Source organism: Carcharodon carcharias, unplaced genomic scaffold (genome assembly GCF_017639515.1).
Source record: "Carcharodon carcharias isolate sCarCar2 unplaced genomic scaffold, sCarCar2.pri scaffold_917_ctg1, whole genome shotgun sequence".
Classification (NCBI taxonomy): domain Eukaryota; kingdom Metazoa; phylum Chordata; class Chondrichthyes; order Lamniformes; family Lamnidae; genus Carcharodon; species Carcharodon carcharias.
In genome coordinates, this window is record NW_024471157.1 from 72,501 (window position 1) to 83,988 (window position 11,488).

Sequence of the window (11,488 nt, forward strand, 5' to 3'; positions counted from 1 at the left end):
TGACACCGGCGGGGGGAGTGTCGGCCTGGATTGTGGAGCTCAGTAAGAGGAACAGAGAGAGAGAGAGAGAGTGTTGGGTGGTGATAAGACATCGGCGATGGGTGGGGACTTGGCTTTGCATTGGGGTACAGGGCTGCCTGTGGTGGTGATGTGTGCGGGTTTTGAGGGGAAAGGGGGAGGGAGCTGAGGCCCTTGTCGGTGCTAGTCCTCACCTCTTCTCCCTCTCTCTCTCTCTCTCTTGACTCCCACTGCCCCACCCCACCCCCTTACGCAGGCTGGGAAGCTGGAGCCTCACCTGGTCCTGGATCAGCTGCGGTGTAATGGTGTTCTGGAAGGCATACGCATCTGCCGACAGGGATTCCCGAATCGGATTGTCTTCCAGGAGTTCCGCCAGAGGTGAGCCGATGAAGGGCAGCGGTGGGATTGGTCCAAAACACAGAGTACAAGAGCAGGGAGGGTGTGTTGAGCTGGTATAAGACACAGGTTGAGGGAGCGGGTAATAAAGCAGACAGTATCCTGGGCTTTATTAATAGGGGCAGAGAGTACAAGAGCAGCGATGGTGTGTTGAGCTGGTATAAGACACAGGTTGTGAGAGAGCGGGTAATAAAGCAGACAGTATCCTGGGCTTTATTAATAAGGGCAGAGAGTACAAGAGCAGGGAGGGTGTGTTGAGCTGGTATAAGACACAGACTGAGAGAGAGTGGGTAATAAAGGAGACAGTATCCTGGGCTTTATTAATTAGGGCAGAGAGTACAAGAGCAGGGAGGGTGTGTTGAGCTGGTATAAGACACAGACTGAGAGAGAGCGGGTAATAAAGGAGACAGTATCCTGGGCTTTATTAATAAGGGCAGAGAGTACAAGAGCAGGGAGGGTGTGTTGAGCTGGTATAAGACACAGACTGAGAGAGAGCGGGTAATAAAGGAGACAGTATCCTGGGCTTTATTAATAGGGGCAGAGAGTACAAGAGCAGGGAGGGTGTGTTGAGCTGGTATAAGACACAGGTTCAGCCTCAGCTGGAGTATTGTGTCCAGTTCTGGGCTCCGCACTTTAGGAAGGATGTGAGGGGGTTGGAGAGAGCGTGGAAAAGATCGACGAGAATCGTTCCAGGGATAAGGAACTTCAGTTCACGGGGAGAGATTGGAAAAGTTGGGACTTTTCTCCTTGGAGCACAGATGGTCGAGAGGAGATTCAATCGAGGTGTTCAAAACTGTGAGGGGTCCGGAACACAGTGGAGAGGGAGAAACTGTTCCCATTGGCGGAAGGATGGAGAACCAGAGGGGACACAGATGTCTTCCCCTGGCAGCACCAGCGGTTCGAGACAGGCTGGGTTCTGGATAACCACCTGCTTCCCTACGGATCACTGAGAGCGATCAACACTCGGCCCAGCGAGACACCCGGGTCAACTCACTCCCACAATCGCTGAACGTTCACGGTACAGACTGAGGTCAATCGGGCTCTCTGAATGTGCTGTTCACCCAGTCCCACTGCCCCCCGCAGCCTTCTCCCCATTACCCTGCCCACTCTCCTCTCTCAGAGAGCGACCCCATTCCCTCTCGTCCGCCTCGATTGACCCTGTCTCCCCCACACTCTCAGACAGTGCGTTCCAGATCCTAACCACTCAATTGACCCTGTCTCCCCCACACTCTCAGACAGTGCATTCCAGACCCTAACCACTCGATTGACCCTGTCTCCCCCACACTCTCAGACAGTGCGTTCCAGATCCTAACCACTCGATTGACCCTGTCTCCCCCACACTCTCAGACAGTGCGTTCCAGACCCTAACCACTCGATTGACCCTGTCTCCCCCACACTCTCAGACAGTGTGTTCCAGATCCTAACCACTCGATTGACCCTGTCTCCACCACACTCTCAGACAGTGCATTCCAGATCCTAACCACTCGATTGACCCTGTCTCCCCCACACTCTCAGACAGTGCATTCCAGATCCTAACCACTCGATTGACCCTGTCTCCCCCACACTCTCAGACAGTGCGTTCCAGATCCTAACCACTCGATTGACCCTGTCTCCCCCACACTCTCAGACAGTGCGTTCCAGACCCTAACCACTCGATTGACCCTGTCTCCCCCACACTCTCAGACAGTGCGTTCCAGATCCTAACCACTCGATTGACCCTGTCTCCCCCACACTCTCAGACAGTGCATTCCAGACCCTAACCACTCGATTGACCCTGTCTCCCCCACACTCTCAGACAGTGCATTCCAGACCCTAACCACTCGATTGACCCTGTCTCCCCCACACTCTCAGACAGTGCATTCCAGACCCTAACCACTCGATTGACCCTGTCTCCCCCACACTCTCAGACAGTGCGTTCCAGATCCTAACCACTCGATTGACCCTGTCTCCCCCACACTCTCAGACAGTGCGTTCCAGATCCTAACCACTCGATTGACCCTGTCTCCCTCACACTCTCAGACAGTGCGTTCCAGACCCTAACCACTCGATTGATCCTGTCTCCCCCACACTCTCAGACAGTGCGTTCCAGACCCTAACCACTCGATTGACCCTGTCTCCCCCACACTCTCAGACAGTGCGTTCCAGACCCTAACCGCTCACTGGGTGAAAAAATTTCTTCTCCTGTCCCCAATCCCCTTCAATCTGTGTCCCCTCTGGTTCTCCATCCTTCCGCCAATGGGAACAGTTTCTCCCTCTCCACCCTGTCCTGGACCCCTCACGGTTTTGAGCACCTCGATCGAATCCCCTCTCGACCTTCTCTTCTCCAAGGAGAACAGTCCCAACTTCCCCAACAAACCGTCTCTCTCCCAGTGTCGCCTGGCCCCACCCTGTCTCGCCTTCCCCCCCCCCCGACTTCACCCCTCCCTCTGCACCGCTCTGTGTCTCTGCGCATCACCCACCCCGCCCCCCCCCCCCTCCTCCTCTACTATCTAACACTCTCCTCTCCTCTCTCTCAGGTACGAGATCCTCACTCCCAACGCCATTCCGAAGGGATTCATGGATGGAAAGCAAGCCTGTGAACTGATGGTGAGCGGTGTCCACCGCACCCCCACCCCCAACCACCCCCAACCACCCCCAGTCCCCCAGGCCTGTCTGTGGGAATCTGGCCACACACACACACACACACACACGGGGTGGGGTGGGGGGGGTGGTGGAGGGCTGCTGCTCGATTGGAGAGGGGAGTGGGAGGGTTACTGAGTGACGCTCAGAGGCTGGTGGGGAATGCTGGGAGACGTGGAGTCTCGGGGGGCAGACAGACAGCGGGTCGGAGGGAGACTGAGGGGTTCGGGGTAGACCTCCTCCTATTATAATGGTACTCTCACTCAGTCTCCTCTTCGCCTCCGTCCTTCTGCCCCCCCCCCCCACCCCCCCCCCCGTCCCCTCTCCCTCCCTCTGCACACCCCCCCCCCCCCCCCCCCGGCTGGCCGTCTCCCTCTTCCTCTCCACCTCCCTCTGCCCCCGGGCCAGCCCCCGTGCCCACTCTTTCTCGATCGCTCATGCCCTCGCTCCCTCGCTCTCCAGCTCGTCCGCTCTCTCTCACTCACTCGCTCACAACCTCTCGCTTCCTCGCTGGCCCTCTCACTCACTCACTATCTCCATGTCTCGCTCCCTCCCCCCCCTCGCGCTCCCTGCCCCCTCGTGCTCCCTCGTGCTCCCTCGCGCTCCCTCGCTCCCTCCCTCGCCCTCTGTCATGCTTCCTCGCTCCCTCGCTCCCTCCCCCTCACTCTCCCTCCTTCCCTCCCTCCCTTGCGCTCCCTCCTTCCCTCCCTCCCTCGCGCTCCCTCCCTCCCTCGCGCTCCCTCCTTCCCTCCCTCCCTCGCGCTCCCTCCTTCCCTCCCTCCCTCGCGCTCCCTCCTTCCCTCCCTCCCTCGCGCTCCCTCCTTCCCTCCCTCCCTCGCGCTCCCTCCTTCCCTCCCTCCCTCGCGCTCCCTCCCTCCCTCGCGCTCCCTCCCTCCCTCGCGCTCCCTCCTTCCCTCGCGCTCCCTCCCTCCCTCGCGCTCCCTCCCTCCCTCACGCTCCCTCCCTCTCTCCCTCCCTCGCGCGGTATCTCTCCCTCTCGCTCCCTCCCTCCCTCGCGCTCCCTCCCTCGCGCTCCCTCCCTCCCTCGCGCTCCCTCACGCTCCCTCGCTCCCTACCTTGCGCTCCCTCGCTCCCTCCCGCCCTCGCGCTCCCTCGCTCCCTCCCTCGCGCTCCCTCCCTCGCGCTCCTTCGCTCCCTCCCTCCCTCACGTTCCCTCCTTCGCTCCCTCGTGCAGGCTCCCTCGCTCTCCCTCACTCACTCACTCACTCTCTCTCTCTTTCAGATCCAAGCTCTCGAGCTCGACTACAACCTCTTCCGGATCGGACAGAGCAAGGTCTTTTTCCGGGCAGGAGTGCTCGCTCACCTCGAGGAGGAACGTGACCTCAAAATCACCGACATCATCATCCTCTTCCAGGCAGCTGCTCGGGGCTACCTCGCTCGCAAGTATGCCTCCTGTCTGGTCCCCTATCGGAGGGAGGGAGGGGGGGATTAACCCTCTCACCCACCTCTCCCCCCATTTACACTCAGACACCGGGCAGCCTGTTCCCCTATCGGAGGGAGGGGGGGGATTAACCCAGTGCTCCGTACTCAGACCAGCGAGTGACCTCTCTCTAACTTTGTCACAGGGCCTTCAACAAGAGGCAGCAGCAGCTCAGTGCCCTCAAGGTGCTGCAGAGGAACTGTGTCGCCTATCTGAAACTGCGCTACTGGCAGTGGTGGCGTCTCTTCACCAAGGTGAGTGTCCCTCCCTCACCCCCTCCCTCCCTATCTCTGTAACCTCCTCCAGCCCCTACAATTCTCATCATCCTGTTCAAATCCCTCCCTCGCCCCCTCCCTCCCTATCTCTGTAACCTCCTCCAGCCCCCACAATTCTCATCCTCCTGTTCAAAGCCCTCCCTCGCCCCCTCCCTCCCTATCTCTGTAACCTCCTCCAGCCCCCACAATTCTCATCCTCCTGTTCAAATCCCTCCCTCACCCCCTCCCTCCCTTCCTATCTCTGCAACGACCTACAACCCTCGGAGATCTCTGCGCTCCTCCGATTCCGGCCTCTCGAGTATCTCCCGATTCCCATCGCTCCACCATTGGCGGCCGGGCCTTCAGCTGCCTGGGAGGGAGCCTAAGCTCTGGAATTTCCCCCCCTTAAAACCCTCCACCCCTCTGTCTCTCTCTGTCTCTCTCTCTCTGTCTGTCTGGCTCTCTCTCTGTCTGTCTGGCTCTCTCTCTGTCTGTCTGGCTCTCTCTCTGTCTGTCTGGCTCTCTCTCTGTCTGTCTGGCTCTCTCTCTCTGTCTGTCTGGCTCTCTCTCTCTGTCTGTCGCGCGCTCTCTCTCTCTGTCTGTCGCGCGCTCTCTCTCTCTGTCTGTCGCGCGCTCTCTCTCTCTGTCTGTCGCGCGCTCTCTCTCTCTGTCTGTCGCGCGCTCTCTCTCTCTGTCTGTCGCGCGCTCTCTCTCTCTGTCTGTCGCGCGCTCTCTCTCTCTGTCTGTCGCGCGCTCTCTCTCTCTGTCTGTCGCGCGCTCTCTCTCTCTGTCTGTCGCGCGCTCTCTCTCTCTGTCTGTCGCGCGCTCTCTCTCTCTGTCTGTCGCGCGCTCTCTCTGTCTGTCGCGCGCTCTCTCTCTCTGTCTGTCGCGCGCTCTCTCTCTGTCTGTCGCGCGCTCTCTCTCTGTCTGTCGCGCGCTCTCTCTCTGTCTGTCGCGCGCTCTCTCTCTGTCTGTCGCGCGCTCTCTCTCTGTCTGTCGCGCGCTCTCTCTCTGTCTGTCGCGCGCTCTCTCTCTGTCTGTCGCGCGCTCTCTCTCTGTCTGTCGCGCGCTCTCTCTCTGTCTGTCGCGCGCTCTCTCTCTGTCTGTCGCGCTCTCTCTGTCTGTCTGTCGCGCTCTCTCTCTCTCTGTCTGTCTGGCGCGCGCTCTCTCTCTCTGTCTGTCTGGCGCGCGCTCTCTCTCTCTGTCTGTCTGGCGCGCGCTCTCTCTCTCTGTCTGTCTGGCGCGCGCTCTCTCTCTCTGTCTGTCTGGCGCGCGCTCTCTCTCTCTGTCTGTCTGGCGCGCGCTCTCTCTCTCTGTCTGTCTGGCGCGCGCTCTCTCTCTCTGTCTGTCTGGCGCGCGCTCTCTCTCTCTGTCTGTCTGGCGCGCGCTCTCTCTCTCTGTCTGTCTGGCGCGCGCTCTCTCTCTCTGTCTGTCTGGCGCGCGCTCTCTCTCTCTGTCTGTCTGGCGCGCGCTCTCTCTCTCTGTCTGTCTGGCGCGCGCTCTCTCTCTCTGTCTGTCTGGCGCGCGCTCTCTCTCTCTGTCTGTCTGGCGCGCGCTCTCTCTCTCTGTCTGTCTGGCGCGCGCTCTCTCTCTCTGTCTGTCTGGCGCGCGCTCTCTCTCTCTGTCTGTATGGCGCGCGCTCTCTCTCTCTGTCTGTCTGGCGCGCGCTCTCTCTCTCTGTCTGTCTGGCGCGCGCTCTCTCTCTCTGTCTGTCTGGCGCGCGCTCTCTCTCTCTGTCTGTCTGGCGCGCGCTCTCTCTCTCTGTCTGTCTGGCGCGCGCTCTCTCTCTCTGTCTGTCTGGCGCGCGCTCTCTCTCTCTGTCTGTCTGGCGCGCGCTCTCTCTCTCTGTCTGTCTGGCGCGCGCTCTCTCTCTCTGTCTGTCTGGCGCGCGCTCTCTCTCTCTGTCTGTCTGGCGCGCGCTCTCTCTCTCTGTCTGTCTGGCGCGCGCTCTCTCTCTCTGTCTGTCTGGCGCGCGCTCTCTCTCTCTGTCTGTCTGGCGCGCGCTCTCTCTCTCGGTCTGTCTGGCGCGCGCTCTCTCTCTCGGTCTGTCTGGCGCGCGCTCTCTCTCTCTGTCTGTCTGGCGCGCGCTCTCTCTCTCTGTCTGTCTGGCGCGCGCTCTCTCTCTCTGTCTGTCTGGCGCGCGCTCTCTCTCTCTGTCTGTCTGGCGCGCGCTCTCTCTCTCTGTCTGTCTGGCGCGCGCTCTCTCTCTCTGTCTGTCTGGCGCGCGCTCTCTCACTCTGTCTGTCTGGCGCGCGCTCTCTCTCTCTGTCTGTCTGGCGCGCGCTCTCTCTCTCTGTCTGTCTGGCGCGCGCTCTCTCTCTCTGTCTGTCTGGCGCGCGCTCTCTCTCTCTGTCTGTCTGGCGCGCGCTCTCTCTCTCTGTCTGTCTGGCGCGCGCTCTCTCTCTCTGTCTGTCTGGCGCGCGCTCTCTCTCTCTGTCTGTCTGGCGCGCGCTCTCTCTCTCTGTCTGTCTGGCGCGCGCTCTCTCTCTCTGTCTGTCTGGCGCGCGCTCTCTCTCTCTGTCTGTCTGGCGCGCGCTCTCTCTCTCTGTCTGTCTGGCGCGCGCTCTCTCTCTCTGTCTGTCTGGCGCGCGCTCTCTCTCTCTGTCTGTCAGGCGCGCGCTCTCTCTCTCTGTCTGTCTGGCGCGCGCTCTCTCTCTCTGTCTGTCTGGCGCGCGCTCTCTCTCTCTGTCTGTCTGGCGCGCGCTCTCTCTCTCTGTCTGTCTGGCGCGCGCTCTCTCTCTGTCTGTCTGGCGCGTGCGCACTCTCTCTCTCTCCCTCTGTCTGGCGCGCGCTCGCTCTCTCTCTCTCTCTCTCCCTCTGTCTGGCGCGCGCTCGCTCTCTCTCTCTCTCCCTCTGTCTGGCGCGCGCTCGCTCTCTCTCTCGCTCTCTCTCTCTCGCCCTCTGTCTGGCGCCCTCTGTCTGGCGCTTTCTCTCTCTCTCCCCCTCTGTCTGGCGCTTTCTCTCTCTCTCTCTCTCTCTCTCCCTCTGTCTGGCGCTTTCTCTCTCTCTCTCTCTCTCTCCCTCTGTCTGGCGCTTGCTCTCTCTCTCTCTCTCTCCCTCTGTCTGGCGCTTGCTCTCTCTCTCTCTCTCTCTCCCTCTGTCTGGCGCTTGCTCTCTCTCTCTCTCTGGCGCTTTCTCTCTCTCTGTCTGACGCTTTCTCTCTCTCTCTGTCTGGCGCTTTCTCTCTCTCTCTCTCTGTCTGGCGCTTTCTCTCTCTCTGTGGTGCTTTCTCTCTCTCTCTCTCTCTCTCTGTCTGGCGCTTTCTCTCTCTCTCTCTCTCTCTCTCTCTCTCTGTCTGGCGCTTTCTCTCTCTCTCTCTCTCTCTCTCTCTCTCTATCTGGTGCTCTCTGTCTGGCGCTCTCGCGCGCTCTCCTTTCAGACTCCATACCACCTCCGTCTCTGACCGAGCTTTGAGTCGCCTGCCCCCATTCCCTCCCCGCGTGACTCGGGGTCAAACTCTGCTCGATTGTCGTTCCAGTAAAAGGTCCCCACGGCCCTTCACGGGGTTAAAGGCGCTACACCAATGCCAGGTGTGTGTGTGTGCGCTGGGGGTTAGAAATGCACATTCCGTCAGCCTGGAGGTACCAGGGCTCCGGTTTCCCACCTTCCTCACTAAGCCCAGCTGGGGGGACTGACGGCAGTCTCACTACCACGCCCCCCCCCAACCCGGCCCCAGACCACACCTTGTTGACCCCTCGTGCTCTGTCTGGCAGGTGAAGCCGCTTCTCCAGGTGACCCGCCAGGACGAGGAGATCCAGGCCAAGGATGAAGAGCTGCTGAGAGTCAAGGAGAAGCAGCTCAAGGCTGAGGTAGACCTGACGGAGCTGGGCCGCAAGCACCAGCAGGTGAGGCTGGGGGGAGGACAGGCCCATTGTCTCTGAGTGGCTAAACCCCCGTGCTGTATCTGTCCTGGGAGTGTTTGATGGGGACAGTGTAGAGGGAGATTTACTCTGTATCTAACCCTGTGCTGTACCTGTCCTGGGAGTGTTTGATGGAGACAGTATAGAGGGAGATTTACTCTGTATCTAACCCCGTGCTGTACCTGTCCTGGGAGTGTTTGATGGGGACGGTGTAGAGGGAGATTTACTCTGTATCTAACCCCGTGCTGTACCTGTCCTGGGAGTGTTTGATGGGGACAGTGTAGAGGGAGATTTACTCTGTATCTAACTCCGTGCTGTACCTGTCCTGGGAGTGTTTGATGGAGACAGTATAGAGGGAGATTTACTCTGTATCTAACCCCGTGCTGTCTCTGTCCTGGGAGTGTTTGATGGGGATGGTGTAGAGGGAGCTTTACTCTGTATCTAAACCCGTGCTGTACCTGTCCTGGGAGTGTTTGATGGGGACGGTGTAGAGGGAGATTTACTCTGTATCTAACCCCGTGCTGTACCTGTCCCAGGAGTGTTTGATGGGGATGGTGTAGAGGGAGCTTTACTCTGCATCTAGCCCCCGTGCTGTACCTGTCCTGGGAGTGTTTGATGGGGACAGTGTAGAGGGAGATTTACTCTGTATCTAACCCAGTGCTGTACCTGTCCTGGGAGTGTTTGATGGGGACAGTGTAGAGGGAGATTTACTCTATATCTAACCCCGTGCTGTACCTGTCCTGGCAGTGTTTGATGGGGACGGTGTAGAGGGAGCTTTACTCTGTATCTAACCCCGTGCTGTACCTGTCCTGGGAGTGTTTGATGGGGACAGTGTAGAGGGAGCTTTACTCTGTATCTAACCCCGTGCTGTACCTGTCCTGGGAGTGTTTGATGGGGACAGTGTAGAGGGAGATTTACTCTATATCTAACCCCGTGCTGTACCTGTCCTGGGAGTGTTTGATGGGGACGGTGTAGAGGGAGATTTACTCTGTATCTAACCCCGTGCTGTACCTGTCCTGGGAGTGTTTGATGGGGACGGTGTAGGGGGGAGCTTTACTCTGTATCTAACCCCGTGCTGTATCTGCCCTGGGAGTGTTTGATGGGGACGGTGTAGGGGGAGCTTTACTCTGTATCTAACCCCGTGCTGTACCTGTCCTGGGAGAGTTTGATGGGGACAGTGTAGAGGGAGATTTACTCTGTATCTAACCCCGTGCTGTACCTGTCCTGGGAGTGTTTGATGGGGACGGTGTAGAGGGAGATTTACTCTGTATCTAACCCCGTGCTGTACCTGTCCTGGGAGTGTTTGATGGGGACAGTGTAGAGGGAGCTTTACTCTGTATCTAACCCCGTGCTGTACCTGTCCTGGGATTGTTTGATGGGGACTGTGTAGAGGGAGATTTACTCTGTATCTAACCCCGTGCTGTACCTGTCCTGGGAGTGTTTGATGGGGACAGTGTAGAGGGAGCTTTACTCTGTATCTAACCCCGTGCTGTACCTGTCCTGGGAGTGTTTGATGGGGACAGTGTAGAGGGAGATTTACTCTGTATCTAACCCCGTGCTGTACCTGTCCTGGGAGTGTTTGATGGGGACAGTGTGGAGGGAGATTTACTCTGTATCTAACCCCGTGCTGTACCTGTCCTGGGAGTGGTTTGATGGGGACAGTGGTAGAGGGAGCTTTACTCTGTATCTAACCCCGTGCTGTACCTGTCCTGTGAGTGTTTGATGGGGACAGTGTAGAGGGAGATTTACTCTGTATCTAACCCCGTGCTGTACCTGTCCTGGGAGTGTTTGATGGGGACAGTGAAGAGGGAGATTTACTCTGTATCTAACCCCGTGCTGTACCTGTCCTGGGAGTGTTTGATGGGGACAGTGTAGAGGGAGATTTGCTCTGTATCTAACCCCGTGCTGTACCTGTCCTGGGAGTGTTTGATGGGGACAGTGTAGAGGGAGCTTTACTCTGTATCTAACCCCGTGCTGTACCTGTCCTGGAGTGTTTGATATTGAAAGTGTAGAGGGAGATTTACTCTGTATCTAACCCCGTGCTGTACCTGTCCTGGGAGTGTTTGATGTGGACAGTGTAGAGGGAGATTTACTCTGTATCTAACCCCCGTGCTGTACCTGTCCTGGGTGTGTTTGATATTGAAAGTGTAGAGGGAGATTTACTCTGTATCTCACCCCGTGCTGTACCTGTCCTGGGAGTGTTTGATGGGGACAGTGTAGAGGGAGATTTACTCTGTATCTACCCCGTGCTGTACCTATCCTGGGAGTGTTTGATGGGGACAGTGTAGAGGGAGCTTTACTCTGTATCTAACCCTGTGCTGTACCTGTCCTGGGAGTGTTTGATGGGGACGAGTGTAGAGGGAGATTTACTCTGTATCTAACCCCGTGCTGTACCTGTCCTGGGAGTGTTTGATGGGGACAGTGTAGAGGGAGATTTACTCTGTATCTAACCCCATGCTGTACCTGTCCTGGGAGTGTTTGATGGGGACAGTGTAGAGGGGAGCTTTACTCTGTATCTAACCCTGTGCTGTACCTGTCCTGAGAGTGTTTGATGGGGACGGTGTAGAAGATTTATTCTATCTATCTGACCCTTCCTGCAGCTTCTGGAGGAGAAGAACATCCTGGCGAGCAGTTACAAGCGGAGACGGAGCTGTTTTGCGAAGCGGGAAGGAGATGAGGGCCCGGCTGGCCAGCAAGAAGCAGAGCTGGAGGAGATCCTGCACGACCTGGAGTCCAGGGTGGAGGAAGAGGAGGAACGCAACCAGCAGCTGCAGAACGAGAAGCGCAAGATGCAGCAACATGTACAGGTGGGATGGCAAAGCCTTCCCCCCACCTCGCACCATCGCCGGGATACCCCCCTCTCCCTCACAGTGTCGTCCCGCATTGTCCCCCACTCTCTC

At 58.3% G+C, this 11,488-nt stretch overlaps 1 pseudogene; it reads left to right on the forward strand.

Moving 5' to 3' along the window:
- Positions 1–11,395, forward strand: part of LOC121275218 — a 79,659-nt pseudogene extending 68,264 nt beyond the window's left edge.
- Positions 11,396–11,488: the final 93 nt, after the last annotated feature.